Source organism: Macaca nemestrina, chromosome 13 (genome assembly GCF_043159975.1).
Source record: "Macaca nemestrina isolate mMacNem1 chromosome 13, mMacNem.hap1, whole genome shotgun sequence".
Classification (NCBI taxonomy): Eukaryota; Metazoa; Chordata; class Mammalia; order Primates; family Cercopithecidae; genus Macaca; species Macaca nemestrina.
The window spans coordinates 15,165,857-15,193,349 of NC_092137.1; positions in this window are offsets into that span (position 1 = coordinate 15,165,857).

Consider the following 27,493-nt stretch of genomic DNA (forward strand, 5'->3'; position numbering starts at 1 on the left):
TTGAGTTTTCCTCATGGGCAATCTTCGTCTTTAGTAGAATTACATTCTAAGACGGTGGCCTGCTTTGACATCCTAAAGAACAAGCATACTACATCTTTTATCTCTCACTACATTGTAGTCAAATGCTTAACTCCCTTTTGTAGCTACAGGCTGAGGCCAGGCACTATTGCCGGGACCAAGAACACTACTGGTGGGACCTCAGGAACAACCCTGCAACCTGCTCAGATAAGCCATGGTTCTGTGGTGCAGCACGAAGGCAGACCGATGATGGCTCTCATGATGGGTAGCAAAGATGGAAAAAGCAGAGGAATGTTCGAGCTACGCGTCAAACACTAGGACAGACATTTTTACCAATGGCCCAAGGACAGAATTCAGGCCTTCCATGAACATGAATGGGAAAAAAAATTACATCTTTGTTTTCACTCATCACTAACTGAAATTTAACTTTTCCTTCAATTATCAAAGGAAGCAAAAAACCAGAGTAGTATTCATAGTACTGGGTCTTTGTCACCATAGACATGTGGATATTTTTATATCACATTATAGTTGTTGCAGATAAACAATTTTTTTTTTTTTTTTGCCCATTACTACTTCAAACTTTATGGGAGTAACCCTACCCACACTAAATGTTGTTATTAAATTAATTAATAGGAAGTAGATGCAGTACTAGTTCACAAATTGGGGTTTTGAAGTTTTTTACATATCAGTATAATAAAACATTACTGAATTATGTTTTACTTCTGTAATCCCATGTATTTTATTTTCTGCATTAAGAAACATTACTCTGAGAAAGGGTCCATAGGCTTCATCAGACCACCAGTGGGTTCCATGGCATTACAGTGGTTAAGATCTTTTGCTCTAAGGGAAGTCTGAGGCTCCTAACCACCCCCGCCCCCACCTGCATATAGGAGGTGGAGAAAGAAAAGGAGGAAAGAGGAGGTGGAAGAGGATGGGGTATGATGGATGGAGGAGTGCATTAGCCTGTTTTGTTTTGTTTTGTTTTGTCTTGTTTTGTTTTGTTTTGTTTTGTTTTAAAGAAATAACCTGAGGCTGGATAATTTCTAAAGAAAAGAGGTTTAATTGGCTCATGATTCTTCAGGCTTCACAGAAAGGTGCAGGCTTTACAGATTGGCTCATGATTCTGCAGGCTTTACAGATAGCATAGTGTGAGCATCTGCTCCTAGTGAGGCCTCAGGAAACTTCCACTCATGGTAGAATGGGGAGCCCATGCACTGCATGTGAACTAATTGAGCAAAAAATCACTCATCAGCAAGGGGATGGTGCTTCACTCATGAGGGATTCGTCCCCATGATCCAGTCACCTCCCACCAGGCCCCATCTCCAACATTGGGGGTCACATTTCAACATGAGATTTAAAGGGGACACACATCCAAACCTTATCAAAGAGGAGGAGTATGAGGACTAGACATGTTACCAAAGGAACCCAGAGGACAAAGAAAGAAAGACAGAAAAAGCAGAGTTTTCCAAACTCAACCCAAGAACACACCAAATAATACTGGGGAAGTGAAGCAGAAGTTTAAAATAAGGACTCTGAAAACAAATCTTGAAACTCTCTACACTCAAATATCTATTGCAAGGTAAACCCTGAAATGCCTAAAGAACAGCCTCCCACCAGAGCAGCCCTGCTTCTGACCCAGAGGCTGATGAGAAAAGCTTCCGCCGGAGCCTGCTGAAGCTGAGGCTGAAGCAGGACTACTGTGGGGTTTGCACTACATCCTAATGTGGAGTGGTAGGACCCAAATGCCCTCTTGCTGGGCGAATACAGCAGAGGATGTATTTTGGATGGTTAGAGCCTTGACATGGTACTCCAGCTCAGAACATGGCAGAACTGATGACCACCAGTGACTGCCCCCAGGAACAGCTCAGAGCTGGTGCCCCCTCCGAGGCAGCCTGGGAGCAGCAGGCTTTTGTCCTGGTTGCCAGGACACTGAGTAATCATGGCTGTTGAAACAGTCCATGCACTCTCAGTTCCTCCTTTGGCTTCTTATGTCAGACTAGATCCAATCGGAACTTTCTCATGCCCCTTCCAACTCTGATTTTTCTGAGGTCGCTAGTGAGACCAATACCCCCATTTCCTGCTTGCTAGCATCTTGTCCATCCCTTTCACTAAGGAAAGGAGAAGGGATTGGACCTTGTCATAGGTTGGGTTCTCCTAGAAGCAGATCCTGAGACCAGGTGAAGGGAGTTGATATAGTTTGGATGTTTGTTCACTCCAAATCTCATGCGGAGTAACCCCAACAAGAGTATGAGAATGGGAAATGTTACCAAAGGAACATTTGTGGTTCTCAGTGTTGGAGGTGGGGCCTACTGGGAGGTATTTGGATCATGGGGGCAGATCCCTCATGAAGATCCCTCTTTTCAACCTCAGCATCGAAAAGCTGCAGGCACTGAACTCCAACCTGTTAGAGCAGCTACATGAGCTATATGCTGCAAAGCCACAGGGTGGAGCTGCCCAAGGCCTTGGGAGCCCACCTGTATTAGTCTGTTCTTACACTGCTATAAAGAAATACCTAATACTGGGTAATTTATAAAGAAAAGAAGTTTAATTGGCTCACAGTTCTGCAGGCTATACCAGAAGCACAGTTCTGGTATCAGCTTCTAGGGAGGCCTCAAGAAGCTTACAATCATGGCAGAAGGTGAAGCAAAAGCAGGCACATCACATGGCAAAAGCAAGAGCAAGGAAGAGAGGGGAGAGGTGTCGTACACTTTTAAATGACTAGATCTCACAAGAACTCACTCATTATCACGAGGACAGTACCAAGAAGATGGTACTAAAGCATTCATGAGGGATCCACTCCCATGATCTAGTCATCTTCCACCAGGCCTCATCTAAGACTAGGGATTACAACTGAACATGAGATTTGACCAGGGATAGAGAACCAAACCATATCACTAACCCTTGCTCTGGTGTGCCCTGGATGTGAGACATGGAGTCAAAGGAGATCATTTTGGAGCTTTAAGATTTAATGACTGCCCTGATACGTTTCAGACTTGCGTTGGGCCTGTTACCTTTTTCTTTGGGCCAATTTCTCCCTTTTGGAATGGGAATGTTTACCCAATGCCTGTACCACCATTGTATCTTGGAAGTAAGTAATTTGGTTTTGATTTCACAGGCTCATAGGTGGAAGGAACTTATCTCCAGATGAGACTTTGGTCTTTGGACTTGGAACTTGGAGCTGCTCTTGAGTCAAGTTGATGCTGGAACAAGATAAGATTTTGGGAGACTATTGAGAAGGGATGATCATATTTTGCCATGTGAGAAGGACATAAGATTTTGGGGACTGGGGCAGAATAATACGGTTTGGATATCTGTCTTCTTCAAATCTCATGTTGAAATGTAATTTCCAGTGTTGGAAGTAGAGCCTGGTGGGAGGTGTTTTGGATTCTCAGGGCAGATTGCTCATGAATGACTTAGCACCATCCTCTTGGTGATGAGTGAGTTCTCACTCTAAGTTCACGTGAGATCTTGTATAAAAGAGCGTGGCACCTCCCCTTTCTCTGTTTCTCGCTCCTGCTCTCTCCATGTGACATGCTGGCTCCCTGTGGCCTTCCTCCATGATTGTAAGCTTCCTGAGGCCCTCACCCAAAGCAGTTGCCAGTGCCATGCTTGTTGTACAGCTTGCAGAACGTGAGCCAATGAAAGTTCTTTTCTTTAGAGATTACCCAACCTCAGGTATTCCTTTATAGCAGTATGAAAACACACTGATACAGGAGCCCTGGTAGAGGAATACGAAAGACACAGGGAAGGGAAAGTGGCCATTAAGGAATGTGTTGTCATGCCAGTTACCTCTCAGGGGGGACATGAGGCTTAATACCACTGGAAAAACTCTGAGATCCCTGGTAAGACACACAGATCAGAGGTACCTCACCCAAGGGGCAAGGGAGCTGGGGTACTGACACTCCACACTCTCTCAGCCAGTGGTTGAGGGATGACAAAGGAGAGTGGTGGTGATTATTTCTCTGTCAGCAGCAAGATAAAAGCCATCAGCCTAGCAATGCAGGTGCCAACATTTGGAAGTCAGCTAGTAGGTACCAAGGAGGGACAGGTGGCCATGGCAGGGCACCAGCAACACTGCTATGAAACACTAAGACTTATTGGGCTTTTACTAGATACCATATACTCTGCTAAGCATGCTACAAACTTGATTTCATTTCATCTTTACAATACTACCATAGGACTGGTATTGTTAGCTCCATTTCACAAAGGAGGAAATAGAGGTACCTTCCTCACCTGCCCAAGGTCAAACAACCAGTAACATGCAAAACTGAGAATTGACTGAGGTTTGTCTAGCTCAGCATACGGCTCCCTTGATTTTCCCACTACACCTTGGTCCCTCTAAAGCCTCAGGCCAGCCTCACAGCTATGTGTCCCAGGAAGTCACAGAGGGCCCCATGCTCAGAGGATCCTGCACTTGGTTTAATATTCTGCAATTTCACCACCTTGAAACTGAACTAATTTTTGAAAGGGGCCCGTCGTTTTCATTTTGCACTGGACTGCAAATTACGTAGCAGGTCCTGCCTCAGGGCCTTGCTTACCCAAGTTCTAATCTCCCTAGGAAGCACATCTCAAACTCTTAGGTGCTTAAAATCTCACTGACTTAGATTTAATTGAAAAATCTTTTCCATCTGTATAACAATTTTCCACCCCAAAGTTACACCCAGAATTAACAGGTGATAATGATTTAACAGCATACTCCAAGCAACAAAGACCAGCCAGATTCTTTCTCAACAGCCTTGGCTGTTACTTTAATCTTCTCCCTTCTTCCCTGTGTCGCAGCACAGCAGTTAATGACCTGCAATAAATCCAAGAAGCTGTGATTTGAAAGCTACTGAGGCCTGGCAAGGAAACAGATCTATATTTTCATTGAGAGGTGGTATCTAGGTTACCTGGGCCCAGCAAGGATTCCTTGATATTAAGGCTGTTCTTCTTTTCAGACCTAAACCGACATCTCTACTGTCTCACCCAGGGACTTGTATTTTTTCTTTTAATTGCTTACGCCTATCCTTTTATCTAACCTTTCTAGACTGCTTGCTCTTTAAAGTGTAATGGCTGTATTATCAGACAAAGCTGATCATAAATGTGGTGTTGAAGGGGAACGGCCTAAATAGCTTGAAGATGTGGCCCCCAAGACTGGGTTCAAGTCACATGCTAGAGCTGCAGCACTGCCCTGGGCACCTGAGCCCCTGACCCCACCCCTGATGGGCACATGAGCAATGTAGGGTGACTCTACGAGGGATTCTTGGGGTCACTAAGACGTTATATACACCTTTACCATTCCAATTCGCCGTCCAGCTAAACTCTCTCTACTTATAGTTAGATGTATTTGATGTAAGCTAAGTTTGAAGTACTCTGCAGTCTGCAGGGAAAGTGTATAAACAAGCTCTTTGTTCTCTCCAGCAGCATCCCTGGAGGAAACCGAAGGGAATTCCTAAGGGAACACAGGTCCACAATCCCTTATCCTCAATTTCAAAATTTAAAAAAGCACAACAAATTGAGTTTTTCTCAACTTACTTGGTCAAAACCTGGCCTGAACTAAGTACTGTCTTTAATTATCCCTTTTAATGCTAATATCCTTTTTTCTACTTTTGCAGCAGAATTATTAATGTGATTGACAGCGGGGGACTACCCCAGACCTACTGGGGCTGTTACATGATATGGAACAGATGCATCATAATACCTTTCCAAGATCTGACAAATTCTGAATTCCAAAGCACATCTGTTCTCCAGGGTTTAGGCTAAGGGATCGGGCCTCTTTCTGAAACACAGCCATCACAAGACATTCACAGTTCAGGGTGTGAAGCAGGTACAATCTCGCCAAAGCAACTGGAAATCTGAGAAGAGATGAGACACACACATATACGAATATCCTACAAAGTCGGACACAATCATGTCTAGTCAGGGGAGACCAGGGTGTGCCTTACGGAAAGGGGAATATTATCCAGGGTGTGCAATAGCACGGAGGCAGGAGGCTGCAGGGGAAATGTGAGATCAGGGAGCTCATTTGTGCAGGAGCAAAAGGCCTAGGGCGAATGGGAAATAAAATTGGAAAAGTCACTGGGGACACATTGGAGAGGACTTTGAAGGCCAGACTGAGACAAAGCTTGGCGGGGCAAATGGGGCTGTGTTCCAGGAAGTTAAATTCTTGCAAGACTGAGGGAGTCAAGTGGGTAACTGGCCGGGAGACAGTCACAGGAATCCCACAGAAAGACGACGAAGTTGCGCACCAGGGCGTGGCCTTTGGAGTCAGGAGGACAGATTCAAAAGTGACTGTGGAGACAGAGGGAACGGGCTCTGGACACAGGAGCCGCTGGTTTGAGCAGGGGGCTGGGCGGGCCCTGAGCGCTCATGGGCCGGCCCTGACTCCTCTGCCTCCGTTCCCAGCTGGTGCCCGCGCAGCAGCTCTCGGGCTGCCACGGGTCAGGCCTCAGTACCATCAGCGACACTCTTCTTCATTTGTATTTCTCCTCTAGCCTACCCAGCGAGGCTTAATTATTTAAATCTCAATTAATCCCCGTAAGGGTGCTTGCATGAGAAGTTTGTTTAATTACCTCCTTTAAACTCCCCTGTTGCACATGGCCTTGTTCGGTTTATTGATCACTCAACCACCAAGCTTCTCTCTCCGAGCTGGCAGCTGAAGTAGCTCAGAGGAAATTCTTCAGGAGCAAATTCCAAGGCTCACTGTGCTCCTCCTTTTACTATTCAGGCTGTGCTACAGTGGAGAATGGGGGCTCAGGACAGTCACCGGAAAGAATGGAGGCATCAGAGTCTTCTCCTCGATGCCCCTGCCTCCCTTATCTGCCAGCATCCCTGCCCTGTCCCAAAGCTACAGGCCAGGCATTTCATATCCTCTCCCCTCAGCCAGACATAGGGCTCCCGTGCCTGCATGCAGGCAGTTTGACCCACTCTGTGCCCATTCAAATCCCTCCCTTCTTTCAGGGCCTAATTCAAGCCCTTCCTTTTCTAAAATGCCTTTCCTGCCCAAACTCTTTTTAACCACCTGGACATTCTCAGAGCCTGGCTCAGTTCCTGGCCAGTTGGCTGGGTACATTTCACCAGCCAAACTGACCTCTGCCTCCTTTGAGCTCTCATGAGTTCTCCTCTCATCTCAGCAGCTCTTTGAAGGCAGTTACTTTCAGCATGTATTGCTTCACGCATCGAGACCACACATTTCCTAGGACTGAAGGCAAGCCGTGTCCTCACAGCACCTCATACAGTAAGTGCTCAGACATTGCTCGTTATTTGTGTGGTAAAATACACATAATGTAAAATTTGCCGTTAGCAGCATTTTATACATTCATGTTGTGCAGCCCTCACTACCATCTGGTTTCAGATCATTTCCATCATCCCAAAAGGAAACCCTCTACCCATTAACTAATCACCCTTCAACCCCTGCCAACTACCTAGCGGTCTTTGTCAGTACAGATTTGCCTATTCTGGACATTTCCTACGAATTCAATTATAGAAGATGTGGCCTTTTGTGGCTGGCTTCTTACACATAGCATAATGTCTTCAGGGTTTATCCATGTTGAACTATGCATCATACTTCATTCATTTTACGGCTGGATAATATTCCATTGTAAGGATATCACAATTTGCTTATTATTCATTCATATTTTGTTGATTCATGGACATTTGGGTCAAACCTTGCTTTTTTATTATTAATATTTTTCTCTAGAATATTCACCATTGTCAATGAACATTTACCCTCTACACAGCATATGGTACAGATGGCAGGTACCCAGGTACCAAGGGGCAGGTACCAAATATCTGAAAATAAGAAGACAGCCCTGCAGAGCCCTACACAGTCAATGGGGCACTTTGGCCAAGCCTGTCTCAGGTTATCTTTGCAACAACTCTTGGAGGCAGGTCTTACTACCTCCACTGAACACTGGAGAATATAAGCCTCAGAAAGGACAGTGACAGCGGGGTGCAGTGGCTCAAGCCTGTAATCCCAGCACTTTGGGAGGCTGAGACGGGCGGATCACGAGGTCAGGAGATCGAGACCATCCTGGCTAACACGGTGAAACCCCGTCTCTACTAAAAAATACAAAAAACAAGCCGGGCGAGGTGGCGGGCGCCTGTAGTCCCAGCTACTCGGGAGGCTGAGGCAGGAGAATGGCGTGAGCCCAGGAGGCGGAGCTTGCAGTGAGCTGAGATCCGGCCACTGCACTCCAGCCTGGCTGACAGAGCGAGACTCTGTCTCAAAAAAAAAAAAAAAAAAAAAAAAAAAAGAAAGAAAGGACAGTGACTTGGGCAGGGCCACAGGGCCCCCAAACTGGAGAGCTGACCCTTATCCTCTGCTTCTCAACTCTTTCCACTATGCCATGCTACCTTTCTGACCCTGGAACATAGATGAGAGTCTTGTTATTCTTCAGTGTGGGAATCATCTCTTCTTGAAGTCTCCGCTAAGTCATTCCCTTGACCCCTCCCATCCTCAGGGGGCCACCCTCTCTCTTCCCATACTGTGTCCTGTGCTCACTTCTGTGTCTTCTTAATGTCTAGATCAGTGGGCTCCACAGTGGTGGTACCTGTCTACATGAGACATCAGAGAGCATGAAGAAAATACTAGAACTTTCATGTATATTTATTGCCTGTCTCATCTTTCTAAACTTGATAGTTTTTATTATGTTTGATAGTGAACACAATATATAATACAGTATTCCATGCATAGGAATAAATACATATTATACACAAACCCTTTTTATACTAAAGGGCTTTCAAGTAAGGACTCCACTGCATTCCAGTATGAAGTTCTTGAATCCTGACTCCAATTAATCTCTGAATTCACAACTCTGTGGCAGTGCCTGACACGTAATCTCCGAGCAGATGTTCAGTATATATAAATTTTTTAAAAATTTTAAATGAGTGACTTTCAAAGACCTTTCCAACCTCCTCAGATGCAATTTCCTGATATCAAGCTGAAATCTAACTTCTTCCCTTTGAGTTTCCCCAGGAGGAGAACCAGACTATATCGCTTTTTTTCCTTCTGCGGCCTCTATTACTATGAAGCAGCTCTGATGAAATGGTTTTTGGTGCACTTAGAACTGAATTTGAGTTGCGTCTCTGCTTCATCCTAGCTCTGTGACTCTGAGTTCTTTACTTTACTCTCTGAGCCTTAATTTCTCCATATAGTACACTTCTCAATCTACAATGAAGTTCAAAAAGGAGGTATATGAATGTTTTTATAAAATCACAAAACATTATAGATGGTAAGCATGAATATTTTCTTCTTTAACTCTTTAACTATGAGGGAAATAAGGCTAATAGCAGAAAGTCAGCAACTCCTTTGTATTAAGCAATTCTTGCATTGCCATAAAGAAATACCTGAGACTGGTGATTTATAAAGAAAAGCGGTTTAATTGGCTCACAGTTCTGCAGGATGTACAAGCATGGCCCTGACACATGCTCAGCTTCTGGGAAGGCCTACAGGGAGCTTTTACTTATTAAGAAAAGTGAAGCAGAAGCAGGCACATCACACGGGGAGAGCAGGAGCAAGGGAGGGGGAGGTGCCACACACTTTTAAATTACCAGATCATGCAAGAACTCACTCACTATCAGGAGGACAGCACCAACGAGGGATCCACCCAGTGACCCAAACATCTCCCACTAGGCCCACCTTCAACATCGGGGATCGTATTTCAACATGATATTTGGCTGAGACATATATTCAAACTATATCATCTTCCTTGGTATTTACCCAAATGATTTGAAAACAGGTTCACACAAAAACCTGCACATGAATGTTTATAGCGGCTTTATTCATAACAGCCAAAACTTGGAGGCAACCGAGGTGTCCTTCAGTAGGTGAGTGGATAAATAAAATGCAGTACATCCAGACAATGCAATGTTATTCAGTGCTAAATAGAAATGAACTATCATGCCATGAAGACATGGAGGACATTTATGGACATATTACTAAGTGAAAGAGGCCAATCTGAAAAGCTACATATCGTACAATTCCAACTATATGACATTCTAGAAAAAACCTATTGAGAAAGTAAAAAGATCAGTGGTTGCCGGGGGGGAAGGGGAAGGAAGAAATGAATAGGTGGAGGATTTTTAAGGGCAGTGGATTTTGTGGGGGCAGTAAAACTACTCTGTGTGATATTATAACAGTGGATACATGCCATACATTTGCACAAATCCATACAATATACATCAACAAGAATGGCCCGCTAATAAAAACTATGGACTTTGGGATATAAGAATGTGTCGATGTAGGTTCTCAATTGTAACAAATGTACCAAGTTGTAGCAAATGTTGTGCAGTGTGTTGCTAGTGGAGGAGTCCGATGGGGTGGGGCGGGGGTAAACGTGTACTGTCTGTTCTTTCTTCTCAATTTTTCTGTGAACCTAAAACTGCTCTAAAAAAAAAGTCTATTTTTAAAAGTCAGCAACTCAACAGAACTTTTAATGATTAGAGCTTCTTTTTGATAATTTTTTTTAAACAGGAAGATAGGAAACTATATACACATATAAACACACTTAAAAATAAATACTAGGAGAAAATTGTTAGCCATGGTTGCGTCTAGAGAATGAGGTCACAAATTATTTTTAAATAACACTTTACAGTTTGTGCTATTTTCTAAATCATGTACAATAAGAAAACATATTCACAATAGGAAATAAGTTATCAAAAATATTCGACCATCTTTTCTCAAGAAATATAGTGCATCTCGTGTTTTAAAATTGAGATCTATTTAAATTCAAGTGTGTCTGCTCCATCAGTTCAGTGGTTAAGGCCTACTGTATGCACCAGTTCTTGTGCTGGTGCTTATGTGTTTAAAGATACAAACAAGAAACATATCCTGCCCTGGGGAAGTTCACAGCCTCATGGAGGAGCCAGAAGAGGGAGAAACTTGTTGGTCTGTTGACTCCTGGATGTACACATGAGGTTTTCAAGAAGAGGGAAGAAGATCCATTTGGAAGGACATAGCAGGGTGGGGGCAGGAAAGCGAAATGAAGAAAGGCTTCCTGCAGCAAGTGGCAGGTGAGATGGTCTTAGAGAGGAAATATATCTGAATATTTGGAGTTGGGAGGAGGCTGTTTAGGTACATACAACAGCATTAGCAAAGGTGACAATCTGGGAAACTGTCTTGTGTCTAAGAAATTTAGCAATCTAGTCACTTGGCTGGACCACAGCATATAGGTACAGTAGCTTTGGAAGATAAAATGGGAAATTGAGTCTCACCTACCAATGAAGGTGGTTGATGCTACAATGGGCAGTTGTGTTTGACTTCTTAGGCAATGGAGAACTACTGGAGGATTCGAAGGAATAGGAAACTCCAGTTGCATTTAGCAGGTTACAAAACAATGTGGCTAGCAGGTCCCCATTTTTTGGTAGATATAATGTGTGTGTGTGTGTATTTTTAATTACATATGGACTAAATTTAAAAAAAAAGTATGTATTACTTCCTCAACTGAGCCATGGTTATTTCTGTTTCAGGAAGGAAAAGATCTTCCTGTTTGATCACTCTTTATGAATGTAGAGGATGAATTGGAAGGGATCAGCCTTCAGACTTTTCAGACAACATCTGTCTGTGATTTCAACAATCCGTTGGGGACTGTGAGACATTCTCATCTCCATGCCCCACCGCCTGCTACTCTCTCCTTACTATGCACATACATGAACATTTCTCTCTCTCTTTTTCTCTCTGCAATGAAATGGAAGTTTATGTCCCTCCCCAAATTCACATGTTGAAATGTAACCTCCAGTGTGACAGAATAAGGAGGTGGGGATTTGCGGGGGGCGGGGGGTGGGGCGGTGATAAGATGATGAGGCTGAAGCACTCACTATGGGATTAGGCTCTTACAAAAGACACCCCAAAGAGCTCCCTCACCTCCTTTCTGCCCTGTGAGGAAACAGTAAGAACTCAGCAGTATGCAACCTGGAGGAAGGCTCTCACAGCACACAAACATGCTGGCAGCCTGAGACTTCAGACTTCCAGCTTCCAGAACCACCAGAAACAAACTTCTGTCGTTTTTAAGCCACCTGGTCTATGGTATTTTTGTTATAGCAGCCTAAACAAACTAAGATTCTCTCTCTCTCTCTGTCACACACACACATCACACACACACACACACACACACACACACACACACACACGCACCCCTCTGAAGTTCAAGAAGAGAACCTCCTAGGAGGCAAGATGATCCAGATGATCTCAGAAATAAAAGTTCCCAGAAAGGAAAGATGTTCACTATTGATGAAAGCTGACTTCTTCGTATAGCAGACAGTCCGAAATGCAACTTGTCACCTGTTGGATTCTATTTTAACATAGTGCTCAGAATTGAGGGGTATTCACTCTTTCATTCAAGGTCTCCCTTGATTTAAGCTACTTAAATCATTTGCTTCCTTATGGCTTGTATATCTACCCTTTTCTTAATAGTCTATTTAAAGCTAGAAGATGAACCTCATTTTTTCCAAACGTAATTTGAGAGAATTTGCATGATACACGCAGTAACAAGTGGCTCCTGAATTATGTATGATACCGTCTAATGGGTCGGAGCTTGTTTGGAAAGTATGGTCTTATAAACTACCAGGTTTGCTTTTTATGGCAAATTGAATGCTATTCCCCCCTCTTGCTTTACATATTCTCCTAATTAGGGGAGATAAAATAGATTTTAGACCTGAAAAAAGATATTTCTTTCCAAGAGCCCACATTTGTATGGAGAATTAAGCTCATTCCAGTCAGCTGCACCCTCTAATTTAGAGCTGTTGTCAGCATAAAGTATAATCATAAAAGATTTCTCCATCAGGGGCTCTTACGCAATAGATTTCCTAAGGTGACTTTTTCAAGCTAAGGAGGGGACGGTGACGTTTGCTTCTTCAAGGTGGCCTGGGTGAGGCTGCGATGAGACTTGGGTTTCACCAAGGATGACTTAAAGTTGTTCTGCATTTTGCTTATCTATTCCTGGGAAGCAGAGTGAGTTTGAAATGAATCATTGCTACCACTTGCTGAACTCTGACAGTACCCCAGGCAGATGAGCTAGCTGCTTCTGTGATGCAGTCTTGTCACGAGGTGGCTCACTGGTGGCACTCAGTTATCAGGCAGTGAGTGGGCACCCGTGCTCAGGGCGCAGTGGAAGCTCAAGATGCAGTAGCCAACAAAGAGGCCTTTCCCGCCCTGCTGCACAGTACACAGAGGAGTGAGCAGTGGGGTGGGGTTGGGGTGGGGGCTGTGAAGAGGAGTGAGCTGAGCATGGAGGGAAGGTTGGCGGGTTTCTCACAGTTATCCAGGAACCACTGAAGCTTTGTGATTCTGGGTAGTGGAGTTGCTGCTTTCTGTTCTCACTCTAAGTGGGAAGAGACTCTTCTTTCAAAGGGACTGTAACTGCCCCCTCCCACCACTGCAGGCCATAGAAATACACCATCTCCGTAGAGCAGGGGTGTCCAATCTTTTGGCTTCCCTGGGAAACACCGAAAAAAGAAGAATTGTCTTGGGCCACACATAAAATATACTAACACGAATGATAGCTGATGAGCTAAAAAAAAAAAAAAAATCACACACACAAAAATCTCATAATAGTTTAAGACAGTTGACGAATTTGTTTTGGGTCACCTTCAAAGCTGTCCTAGGCCGCATGCAGCCTGTGGGCTGCAGGTTGGAGAAGCCTGCTGTGCAGCAAGGGCACACACAGATGCAAGAGGGAAAGCGTCAACACCAAACACCATTCTCAGGTCAAGAGGCAACCCCTCTATCCTTTGTGGGCTCCACACACCTGAAGGAAGAGCCAGACAGTCCAAAAGCCGTGTATTTTAGGACCAGAGAGAGCAGGAAGATTCCCGTCTCTCCCTCGAGCCTATCTTTCCATCCTCATTTCCAGCTCAGGCAAATCCTCTTATTGGCTCAGCTGTTCATGAGAGTGTATTCTTTTATTAGGGTGACGCCCTTGCCACCCACAGACTGTAACTCCCAATGGGACAGTCATATCAAAGCCTATATGGGCCTTACGAAATGGCAAATTTCCCCTGGAAAGGGCCATATAGTAAATACGCTGTGGGCCACACAGTCTGTGTTGCAACTTTTCAAGTGTTCTGTTGTAGCCTGAAAATGGCGATAGACAATAGTCAATGGATGAATGTGGCTGGGCTCTAATAAAACTTTATTTATAAGAAGTTTGGCAGAGGGCTGGATTTGGTCCAAGCCATAACTTGTCAACCACTGGTGTTTAGGTGTGAATGTTTGTGTCCCCTGCCAAATTAATATGTTGAAGTCCTCACCCCCATGGTGATGGTATTAGGAGGTGGCCCTTTGGCAGCTGATCAGGTCAGGGAGACATGGGTTTAGTGCCTGATATGGTTTGGCTCTGTGTCCCCACCCAAATCTCATCCTGAATTGTAATCCCCACATGTCAAAGGAGGGAGGTGGTGGGAGATGACTGGATCATGGGGTTGGTTCCCCCATGCTGTTCTCTTGATAATGAATGAATTCTCATGAAATCTAATGGTTTAAAAGTGTGTGGCAGTTCCTCCTTCACTCCCTCTCTCCTGCTGCCATGTAAGATGTGCCTTGCTTCCCCTTCACCTTCTGCCATGATTGTAAGCTTCCTGACTCCTCCCCAGCCATGTGAAACTGTGAGTCAATTAAACCTCTTTTCTTCATAAATTACCTAGTCTCAGGTAGTTCTTGATATGAGTATGAGAACTGATTCATACAGTGCCCTTGCCGAAGAGGCCTGAGAGACATTCCTTGTCCCGTCCACCATGGGAGGACAAAGCAAGAAGGCACGGTCCCTGAGTCAGAAAACAGATCCTCATACGGGTATCAAACCTGCCTTCACCTTGGACTTTCCAAGTCTCAGAATTTGACAAAGAAATTTGTTTTTTTTAATAAACTAACCAGTTTCAGCAGCCTGGGTCTAGATATCCTACATATGTCAGTGTTAAAATCATATTTAGTATATTAATAATATAGTCAAATTGTTTCCAGCCTCTTCTCTAGCAATAGATGGAGATAATTCCTGCCTGTCTTAGTCTTCGTTGTCTGCTGAAAACTGCTGCGAATAAGAACATTCACCTTTCCCAGGTCAAGCAACTGTTGCACTTCAGTCCATTCTATAATCAAACAGAGCCACAAAACATCATGCCAGGGGAGAAAAATGTGTCTTCTTAGAACATAGCTCTGACTCAACGGAACCCTGCAATTTACAAGTCCAGGCAGAAAAGCTTTTCCAAGAAAACATCTGCATTCAAGTTAATGGTACCGTCAGTTTTTTCCCCCCCAAAAAATGATGAGAGGAGGATCTTAACTTTACATTTTTATAACAAAAGAGCCTCTCAAGAGAGGTCTCTTCAAAATAAAAGCATTATCTTTGCCCAGGGAAATTTTACTTCTCTACCCCTAGAGGTAGAAGTATGCTCACAGCTTTGAAAAGGGGGTTGGAGGTTTTTGTTTTTGTTTTAAGAAACAGGCTTTCACTGTCACCTAAGCTAAAGTGCTGTGGAGCGACCATAGCTCACTGCAGCCTCAAACTCTTGGACTCAAGCAACTCTCTTGTCTCAGCACACTGAGTAGCTGGGACTCCAGGCACAGGTCACCACGTCCAGCTAAAATGGCAGGATTTTTTGCTTCTCGTCATCAAGAGCCCGAAATCAGTCTCAGGGCCCAGTTTCTGCCACCACCACCAACAGCACTCTCCATTTTCCAACACACAATACACGAGACTCACAGAATGGTCCAGCAAGTCCCTGTGGCAGCTCCTGTGTAGACAGACCTAACCTAGATCTGAAATTGGATAAGGTTTTCATGGCAGAGGTCACCAGAGCTGAGAGCAGAGGATGGGAAACACTCAGGTGGAAAGGTAGCAAAAGTAAGAAAAATCCAGGGGAAACAGCATGGGCTGCTTCTCTCCTAGGGGGAAAAAAAAAAGCCCAGAAACTGCTAGAATCAGAGAGAGGTTTAGTGAGGCTGCAGCAGGGAGCACAAGGATGTCCCAGAAAGGTAAGCAGAGGCCAAGTGGTGCAGAGTCCAGGTGGTGCAGGATGGCTTATGATGTTTGGAAGGGAGCCCATGAAGCATTTTAAGCAGAGAGGTGATGTCCTCAGATCAACCTCATGGAAAAAAATCACAATGGTTATGACTCACAGAGCATTTTATTCTGCACTAGGACCTGAGCTCTGCGCTGTCCACATACAACCCTTTTATCTGGGGAGCAGCCTGGCACGGTGACGAAGAGCCCAGGACCTGGAGGCCGACTCCTGGGTCACACACCTGCGAATGAACAACGCTCTCCTTGTTCTCCTCTAAATTCAGACCTTAGAATGGAGTCCACAGACCTTTGGGTCTTCAAACAAATGATTAAGTAACTGGGCAAAAAAAAAAAAAAAAAAAAAAAGCAATAACCAATATTCAAGAGACGCTCATTTCATGGCTAATTTCTTCAGACTCTGAGTGTATCACTTTTGTGCAGTGGCTGAACTGGACCCATTCAAATAATAAAGAGAATTTAGACACTGTAAAGAATGAAGAGTGGGATAATTAAGACACATTCGTGAACTCAGTATGAAACAAAGAAGTCAGCTCCAAGAAGTCACCTTTTTCTTGGGAGAAAAAAAGAAAGAGAGGGTCATCTTTTGTTTTCTCTCATTTGCCTTTGGGAGGTCAAACACATTTTTTTTTACATCTTAAGTTTTCCGCTGATTTTTTGTTTGTTCTTGGAAGGTAGGAGGTGGGAAGGGTTCTGCTCCAGTGCCCTAGCATGGATTTTGTAAAAGAGTCCAGTGGAGCTGCAAGATAATGAAGAATATTTTGCCTCTCACAGGGAGGCTCCAACCCTAGACTGACAGTGACCCCAAGTATGCATCTTCAATTTACTTTTTTCCTTTGAAATGTCACTAACACAGCCCATTATCATCTTTTTTTTTATAAAAAGTAAGAAGCCTTTAAAAACTACAAGGAAGAAAGGAATGGTCTGCTGCCTTCAGTGCTTAGAGAAATCACGGGGAATAGAAAAGTGCTTAAGACCCCCTGATTTCACAAATAGTCTTGGCCCTTTTTGCCTTGTCTTCCAGGAAACTCAGTTTAACCTGGTATTCAATTGCTGTTTAAGTATGATTTTAGGACAGTAAATGTGATTTTAATATGAGTTACTACTTTTTACTTTCTGCCTCTATCTTCTGTGGTTTTAGTGTATGATGTGTGTATGTCTGTGTATGTGTGTGTGTGCGTGTATGTACACACTATATAAAAACCACCTCAAATCCTTTATGAAATTAACAAGAATAATATATTTTAGAAGCCAGAAAATCCTGCTTCCTGCTGTAATCACCATTTACTGGTCTCAGTTATGACGTTAGAACATAAGAGAAACCATGCCCTAGCAAACTGAACAAGGGTCCCTCACCTCCCCTAGTAGTCCTTCCTCTGAGAACAGAAGATACGAGAGAGGCACCAAGGACATTGGTTGCATTTTTCCTCCCAGAAAACCACTCCTAAAGCAGTCCTCTGAAATCAATAAGGCAGGCCTGTTTCCTTCAGTAGAGTGTACAGTAGTTGGTAACAGGTTGTATTTTCAAATACGGCCACAGTAACATCTTTCATCCCACCTGCTCTTCTAATGTGACTTTGACATTCTTCCCACAGAAAGGTGAAATCTATTTCCCTCCCCATAAATGTGGGTAGGTTGGTGACTATGGTGGAAGTAATGCTATATGACTTCCAAGGCTAGGTTGTAAAGGTGACACAACTTCTGCCTACCTCAATTTAGGACACTTGCTCTTGGCACCCAACCACCATGTTGTGAGGAAGCCCAAGTAGCCACATAGAGAGGCCACGGGTAAGTGCCCTGACCAATAGTCCTCACTGAAGTTCCAGTGAATAGCCATGAGACAAGTGAGTGACAAGCTTTTGGCTAATTCTAGCTTCCAGTTGCCAAGTCACCCCATCCTTTCAGTCTTCCCAGAAGAGGCTCCAGACGACATGGAGCAGAAACAGATGGCACCATGACCTTTCCAAATTCCTGACCCACAGGGTCTGTGAGCATAATATACGGGTTGTTGGTTGACAACCCTAAGTTTGGGGTGGCTTGTAGGAAAAGTGGACACCAAATCAGATAACTGTGGTTCAAATCCTAGTGTTACCACTTGGTGACCTTAAATAAGTCATTTAACTCCCATGGTTCTCATGCTTCTCATTTGCAAATGAGATTAATATCGGCTTCACAGGGTTTTGTTCAGGGTTATGTAAAATTTTGTACAGGAAAGCATTTGATAAATATACAGGAACACTATTCAAACAGGAAGGACTATTATTTTTTATTTATTTATTTATTTTTTTGAGACGGAGTCTTGCTCTGTCGTCCGGGTTGGAGTGCAGTGGCCGGATCTCAGCTCACTGCAAGCTCCGCCTCCCGGGTTTAAGCCATTCTCCTGCCTCAGCCTCCCGAGTAGCTGGGACTACAGACGCCCGCTACCTCGCCCAGCTAGTTTTTTGTATTTTTTAGTAGAGACGGGGTTTCACCGAGTTAGCCAAGATGGTCTCGATCTCCTGACCTCGTGATCCACCCGTTTCGGCCTCCCAAAGTGCTGGGATTACAGGCTTGAGCCACCGTGCCGGCCGACTATTATTTTCTAATTGCAGAAGTGTCTGCAGTAATCCAAAGGTGAATTCAGCAGGAATCTTACATGACCCTGGTGGATATGCTAGAGGGGGTCCTTGCAGCAGATGCTGCTACCTTAACCTGGATCGTGACCTAAAAAGTCGTTATGAGTAATCCAGAAAGGAAGTGAAAAAGTATGTGAAATACATTTAATATTATACTTGTACTAAATAGGATTGTTTTGAGCATTAAATGGTATAATATATTCATAATAAGGTTGAACATACATTTCTCAGAAATTCTTTGAGTCTTACTTGCAAGTTAGGCTTATCACCATGCCATGTAGAGAACTAGGAGATTCTTTTTTAGAGAAAATGTATAGGATACAGTATTTAGTAAGTGTTCAGTAAATGTACACTATTATTCTTGTGTGATCTGAAATGGTCTTATTTCTGTGTAAAGTATTTCTTTCGGAGGAAATATCTTTCTTGGGATTTTTAAGGAAAAATCCGGTGTCTTTCTCCCTGTCTCTGTCTCTCTCCTATCCCCTTTTCCCTTCTCTTTTTCCCCCTCTCTCTCCCTGCCTCCTTCACTCTTTTCCTTCCTCTCCCGCTCCCTCTGCAGGGCCCTACAATTTTGAATTGGCCTAGACCGCAATGGTGAGATTTCCTCTGTTTAAACCCAACATGTGTTTATGGAGCAAATCCTATGAGCTCAGTGATTTCACACACACACTAGCTCATTTGGTCCCGGGGACTGCCCAGTGAGCTGGCAATCACAGCACCCATTTTATAGACGACAACAGTGAGGCTCAGGCAGATTCACGGCTTTATCCAGGATGTAGCATCAGCAAATGGCAGAGCTTGGACTGGGGACAGACCTTTTCTCTTCATCTGTTTCTAACTCCATATTCTAGCGGCCTGAGATGATGTCATTCTGTTTATAAAAATTACAATTAACCCCTAAACTGAAGCTGAGGAAAGAGTTAGCATGGTGGTTTATAAAGGCTAGACTCATTTTGATACTAAACTAAGATATTTGATGCACAATGTTAACATATTGCTCATTTTCAGCAAAATCAATTTTTTTTTTTAACCATAGGGGCCACTCATGTGCTCAGGCAAAGTGGGGAGACTAGAACTCACAACTTGTGCTTTCTTTAGCAGATCATACCCCTCCCTCCTTTTTTATTGGGGGAATAAATGCTACAGAAGAGTTCAAATCCAACATCACTGATGTCAGGCACCAAATAAACCCAGCAGATGTTATTATGTCTGTATGGGTTTTGTTTTTCCCTTCCTGGAAAGAGAAATAACGAGCTCTTGAAATTCAAATTCCCATTGACTCTGAAGTCATAAACATATTTAAAAACAGTGTGAGTCTGTGACAGTTACAACCACAAAATTCATGTCAGAGAATAAATCCAGCATTACCTCCAATCACTGAATATGGAATACCCATTCATCTCCACCCATGTGTTGGGGCACACACTTCAGAATGGTGATATTCAGAAAACGCCAGGAGTGCATGTCAGAGGTAAGCGCCCTCAGCAACCCAGCCTGTCAACATTTGCAAATGCACAAAAAATGAGGGGAACCCGAAGACACAGCAGCAGGAAGGAGATAACAGAGCAACTGAGAGCAGCCAGCCTTGCCGTTTGTCAGCCTCTGCCTGAGACCGCGCATGTGGCTTTGCTGAGAGGCACAGGTGTGTGGGCTGAGCTCAGCAGATGAATGTCACATCCGGGAGGAGGCATGTGCATTTCTCAGCTTGAAATGCTTCCCCATCAAAACCAAATAAGGTTCCTGCGGATGACGTCAGACGGCTTAGCTGCTACTGCCACAAAGGGACAATTTATTGAAGAGCTAAAAATGGTCGCCTTTGCAAGGCTGACAGGCAAATATTTGAGGGAACGCTCCCCTTGTTTTGAAGAGACATCTGCCAGCTCCCTGACTGGCACCTTCCTGCGTTAGTCATCCTGCCGGGCCTTGCTAAAAACTCCAAACACAGGTTTATCCGTGCTGCCGCATCGCGTTCCCCGGAGGGGCTATTTCCACGGTGCCGGCTGTAAAGGCTTCCTGTCGTGTGCCTCTCAAGCGCTCTCTATCTCTGCAGAGGATGATGAAGAGGGGAGGTGAGGAACGTTCCATGGATGGAAACACACGTCCCCTCAAGATATATCTTAATAGCACCTTTGCTTTACTTTTGAACCTACATCTAACATACAGATGAGGGCAAGGAAGATGTTGAAATGTTAAAAGAAACACTTCTCCATTTTGCTAACAGTTTTTATAATGAAAGGTTGAGCAAAGGGTGCCCAAATAGTCATCCCGACCTCCTGCAACAAGTCATTCTGGACACTGGCTCTGCAAAAGAAACAAACTGATCCAGCAGTATTCTCCAGACTACTTATTAATCAGCCTGTTGAAATATGTACATGGTTATTTTCTGCTTTCAGTGTGTCTTGAAATAGATCAGAAGCTCTGGAAGCCTACTGTTATCATTTACCCCTTTTTGCCACCTACGGGGCTTGACCACGTACTCAGCCCCTTTCTACAATTCTTTATCTCACTTAAGGCTCACAAACAACCCTGTGAAATCGATTATGTTCCTTTTTTACAAACAAGAATTAGAGGCACACGGAGCCTGTGGTCCTGCAGCAAGTCCGCGTCTGCAGAGCTGAGATCCACTTGGAGTTTGTCTGACTCTGAAGCCCATAGCCTCAGCACTTTCATGTTGCAGGGGCCGATCCAAATCCAACACTGGTTGACGGAGCAGTTTTGATCCTGAGGCCCTTGTGGTTTCACTGAAGAGTCAGTCGAACATGAAACTCAGAACAAACACAAACAACTTAGAAACAAGGGCAGGTCTATGAGATGGGTCTCTGAATGGACTGGATGAATTCTCTAGCCACGGGCTTCGTCCTGCCCTTGGGGCCAAACAGAGCATGTGTGTCCCTCTGCAGTCCTTTGGAGGTTTGCAAGTGGTGGTTACACAACCTCCACACACCCCTTGTGTGATGGTTAATACTGAGTGTCAACTTGATTGGATTGAAAGATACAAAGTATTCATCCTGGGTGTGTCTGTGAGGGTGTTGCCAAAGGGGATTAACATATGAGTCAGTGGGCTGGGAAAAGTAGACCTACCCTTAATCTGAGTGGACACCACCTAATCAGCTGCCAGCATGGCTAGAATATATGCAGGAAGAAAAATGTGAAGAGGGACACTGGTCTAGCTTCCCAGCCTACATCTTTCTCCTGTGCTGGATGCTTTCTGCCCTCAAACATCAGACTCCAAGTTCTTCAGTTTTGGAACTCGGACTGGCTCTCCTTGCTCCTCAGACCACAGATGGCGATATATATATATATATATATATATATATATATATATATATATCCCATTAGTTCTGTCCCTCTAGAGAACCCTGACTAATACACCTTGTCACATTGTTGTGACTTCCACAGCCTGGCCCCCAGGGCCCGCCCACAGTCCCTTCCCAACACATATGCACAGGCAGTGTCAAAAGAGAATATGCATTCCACAAATTGTGTAGCATGGCTGTGTCCCAGCTCCTATAGCCCGAGTGTGGCTGACTTGGCACACCTTCCTGAACTATACGCACCAAGGTAATTTCCAGGCTCAACCCAGGAAAGCCTGACACAGACTAAAGTGTCAAATATGGTCTCCATCCCCATCAACCTCCCAACCTATTAAATAAAACATAACGTTTGTTTCCTAAAAGAATGACTTTTATGTGTGGCTTGTGTTTATTACTGTTGATTCAAATACAATTCCATTCACAAAATGTGTATTGAGCAACTTCTCTGCGTGAGGCATTTTTTAGGTCCTTTGGGGAAGACAGGAGTCGCTACACGATCCTGGCCCTCAAGCAGCTCCCATCCAAGGCAGAGGCACTTCTGAGTGGCCACACTGCTGGCCACATTTTATCGAACACACTACTACAGCACACGTCCACTGGCTTTGTTTTTGCATATCTATCCTCTTAAAAAAGGCAGCAGAATAGAGGAGAAAGTGGATGGGCTTTGCAGTCAGCTCTGGGTTCAAATCTGAGCTTTGCCAACTCAGAAACAGTGCCATCTGTCATGATACAGGAGGTTGCGTTGGTTCATGAGATTTGGTTTTAGCACATGAATGTTTTGAAGGAATGGCGGGGAGGGCAACTTTCTCACAATTACAGAGATGGCCACAGCAATATATAAAGGCTTTAAGATGAAAGCTGACAATTTGCAGAAGTGCCTTTCTTTACTGCAAAGTGGCTGGCTTAGAGGCTACTAGAACTACTAAGCTTTCTGTGAGGTTAAGCTATTTGGTATAGCTGTGAGTAGAGATAATCCTGCTGTAGTAAAACAGTGGGCTAATGAAGACGGCTACACCCTCAATCCAATTTTTAATTTAAATAAAAAGCAGTCTCCACAACCTAATCTCAAAAGAGGATGTACATATTCCATGGCTTAAGGTGGCAAAGAATAGACTGCTTGTGTTGCTGGTACACATACCAGTGACATTCTACGTACTCTGCTGGTGTTTTCATTACTCATTTTTTGTTGGTTTTGTCAGCTTTGTGGTTACTAGATTTTGAGTGGCTTGCTTTAACTATTTTCCTCTAAGTCCTGTGTGTTTTTACATGCAATCTTAAAGAACCCAAGGATGTTTAGGGTCACACATATGCCATTACAGCAAAAATACATTGAGATGTGTGTGTGTGTCTTCATGCCTAGTGTATGGTTGGTGATTTATAAAGGAAAGTTTTTATTAGGGTTTAATCTTCACTCTGTACCTGGAGTTCCAGTTGAGACCTGGTCACTGTGAGACTCAGACCAGCACTGGCTGCTGGTCCTGGAGGCTGCAGGAAGAGGAGCATCTGAGCCCCAGGCTTGTCTCTGCCTGGACTGGGCAGACCACTGGTCAGTGAGTCACTGGCTCCAGCCCTCTCACTGCAGCTCCCACTCCTGCTGCAAAAATATGGTGGAATTTTACCCCAAACAGGAGCTTCTCAAAATGAGGTACGCCAACCAGTAGCCTCAGCAGCACCTGGCAACTTTTAGAAACGAGAATTCTCAGACTTGACCTACTGGATCGGAAATTCTGGGGTTGGGGATCCAGAATATGAGTTATAACAAGCTGTATGAGGGATTCTCATGCATGCTTGCAGTTGAGAACCACTTATCTAAACATTAGGTGAATGCTTTCTTTGAGACTCCCCGAGTTGGAGAAGACACTCGTTCCTTCACTCATTTTTCCATTGCTCATGGGAAAAATACCTACTGAGTATCTAGGATGAACCTGATACTGTTCTAAGTGTTGAGAATGAGTGAAACAGAGAATCATCTCTGCCACCTTAGAACAACAGAAAGTAATGGTTAAGATCTCAAACTCAGGGGCTGGCTGGCCTGGTCTGAATCTCAACTGTGCCACTCACTAGCTATGTGACTCAAGGCAAGTTATTTAAATGCTTGTGCCTCATTGTCCCCATCTGTGCAATGGGATGACAGTGGTCCCTATTTCATAGAGTTGTGGTAAGGCTTCAATGGGCTATGGTGTTTAAAGCTCTGTTCAGTACATAGTAAGCACTTAAAATGTCAGTTAAACATGATACATATTTAAGGATGGCAATGGTGGTCATTTTGAGTTAAATCTGATTTCAGAATAAAATGTGATGCATATCTTCTATGAGACCAGAAGAAACCTTTGTGATGACTGATGGCAGAAGGCTGATAAAGGCAATTTTAAAAGAAAACTCAATAACCCCCAGTCAGAAGCGGATGGGTAGAAGCAGCCTGGGAGCTGCTCACCACGAGGGGCTGAGAGGGACTGTGGCACAAATGAAGGGGAAGGATGAGCAGGACTGCCGTGTCCAGTGAGAATGACCCGCCAGAAGAACAACCCAGGCATTCACTAAGTGAACCAGAACCCAGGATGCAGTGAGTCTGGGACAGGGAGCAACAGGGAGTACCTCTCAGAGCGCAGAACACATGGCAGAGCAGATAGCTGGTATAGGTCTGGCCCCTATCCCCGTGGGCCAGGCTCAGCAGGGAGCCCCACACGGCAGGCATCACCGGGGCTGTAAATGGACAACAGGGCAAGCACTACCCACACGTAATGGGTACAAGTGCAGAGTAGGTTGTGTGCCACCTGCCACGGGCAGGGGACATGACTCTTGGACCTGCATTAAATAAAAAGCCTACATCCTGCTAACCAGTAGTTGAGCCAGTTACCTGCTGTGTCTCTTCCAGGACAGGGTTGGTCTGTGCGTCCCTTCGGAAGGACCCTGCCAGAGGTTCTCAGTAACATCCCTTGTTATTGTGTGCATTTAGGAAATGTGAGCTGTCTTCAAGCATCTAAAAACCAGTTGCATGCTTAAGGAAACCAACTGTTCTGGGTAGCCCTAGAGGGCAGACCCGAGAGGGGTGGGAAAATGTCCCTGGGAGGCAGGATTGTATTCAAGAAAAGAAGAACACTTCTAGGAATGGAGGCTGTGCAGCCAGCACCCTGCATAGCTGCCCCAGGGGTCTGACCAGGCTGTTATCTACGAAACTTCTATTCAGAGAGGACTGATGAGAAGAGATGTTCCAGTCTGGGCATAGTGGCTCATACCTGTAATCCCAGAACTTTGGGAGGTTGAAGTGGGCGGATCACCTGAGGTAAGGAGTTCCAGACCAGCCTGACCAACATGCAGAAACCCATCTCTACTAAAAATACAAAATTAGCAGGGCATGGTGGCACATGCCTGTAATCCCAGCTACTCAGGAGGCTGAGGGAGGAGAATCGCTTGAATCCAGGAGGCAGAGGTGGTGGTGAGCCGAGATTGCACCATTGCATTGCACTCCAGTCTGGGCAACAAGAGCGAAACTCCATCTCACAGAAAAAAAAAAAGAGAGAGACATTCCAGGCCCCTTCAACCCTAATTTGTAGCTAATTGATTCCTTGGACTAAACATATTAAGGCAATTGCCCCCTTTCTGCTCAGCAAATGTGGCTCTAAGGACCGCCTTTACTCATCACCTCTCATTTATGTAGCCTGCAAAATGCGTTGCTGGGAATGCTGAGAGGCATAATTATCACATCAGTTCATGACTGAATTAGGAGTAAACAATTCATTTCCTGGGTCTTCTGTCGAGTTTAAGACAGCAGGCTCAGATCAAGAAAACTCGGCAGACTTCACCCCAGGGCCTGAAGATAGGGTAAATGTGTTTTCAGACTGTAAACATTCAACTGGAGAACTGAGAACCTTCTGGTGCCTTGCTCTGTGCTGGGGACAAAAAGAATACAGAGATCCCCAAACATGCTTCTTGCACCCCTGGGAACCAGGTTGGAAAGAGGGATACAGAGAATCCCCAAACATGCTCCCTGAGCCCCTGGCAACCAGATTGGGGAGAGTAGATTAACATATGAGATAGTCAGAAAGCAATTAAGTATTCACTTGCACACCCCAATCATAGGTCCAACCCAAAATGACTTTGATTTGCTAGTAAACCCTTACTGCACAGTGTCATTCCCTGTACAGTGCCACGTGCTGAAGACCCAAAGAGTAGTCAGACCTAGGCCCTGCCACCAAAGAGCCCAGATCTAGTAGAGGAGAAAGACAGTTAATCAATGATCACTGTGGTCCTCTGCAACAAAAACTTAAACTGAGGGTAGGCAATGAGCAGAGCCTGAAACTCAGTCTGGGATGTCTAGAAAAGCTTCCAGGAGGAGGCAAGGAATGACCCAAATTTTGGAGAATGAGATAGAGAAACAAAGAGGTAAAGGGAGGGCATTCCAGGTGCAGAGTGGTACCTGTGTGAAGTCTAGGAATGGGAATATGCTCAGGTGAAGGTTGGCCGTCCTAACAAAACAAAAACTGAATGGACAGGAATGTGATAGGAGGTTTATGGAAGATTAAACTTGTGAAGGAAATTTTATGTGTAAATAAGCTGGCTAAGAATAGAAGGAAATTAGTTATAAAATTTTTAAAAAATTGAGCATTAATTAATATTACAAGTACACTGATACAAAACTAGAATTTGGAGCCCTGTGTTAAAACAATAAGGCTTTCTTGGAGTATTGTTCTGCTCTTCACAGGAAATGATGAAAAGTTTGTCTTTACTTTCTAGGTAATTGGCCTAGGAAACAAAGATTTTGTGTTTGCCAAAATACTTTCCTATGCTTCATGTTGTCTTTATTAGGCTTTTGACATTTAAGAAAACTGAGTCCTCTCAGTTTAAGAGTTAAGGTTTTTAATAGAGTGCACTTTAAAAAACCGTTTGGTATTTGCCTTTGAAGCCTTTTAATTATCACTCCAGTTAAATGGTTAAATGAATGGCTATTGCTGTGGTTTGAATGTGTCCCCCAAAGTCCATATGTTAGAAACTTGCATCCTCAATGCAACGGTGTTGAGAGGTGGAACGCTTAAAAGGTGACTAGTTCATGAAGGCTTTGCCCTCATGCATGATTAATGCTGTTATCACAGGAGTGGGCTTCTGATAAAAGGATGAGGTTGTCCTGGTTCCCCCGACTCCATATTGTTAAGATAATGCAACTTGAGAACTCCATAAGATTAATCCAAGTCAGATTACCTATGGTAGCCTATTTAATAAACAATGTTGTGCACCTGAGTTGGAGAAAAAAAATTGGTATTTAGGAGCATGTAAATCCAATGTTAAATTTGGACTCACGGAGAGTCTGGACAGATACCTGGCCCTTCCTGAGTCCTTAAAGCTTCCAGTATTATTATCAAGACTTCTCTGTTGTCATGAAAACTTTGTCCCTTTTGTTGTATTTTCTGTGTTTCTTTTCTATTTATACATTATATGATAATGAGATAATTAAGATTTCATAATCAATAGCTTCCACAGGGAGCTTAAGTGAATATTGGATATGTCATATTAAACCTTACATGATTTTAGAGATTCTCTAAGGTCACTGTAAAGTTCA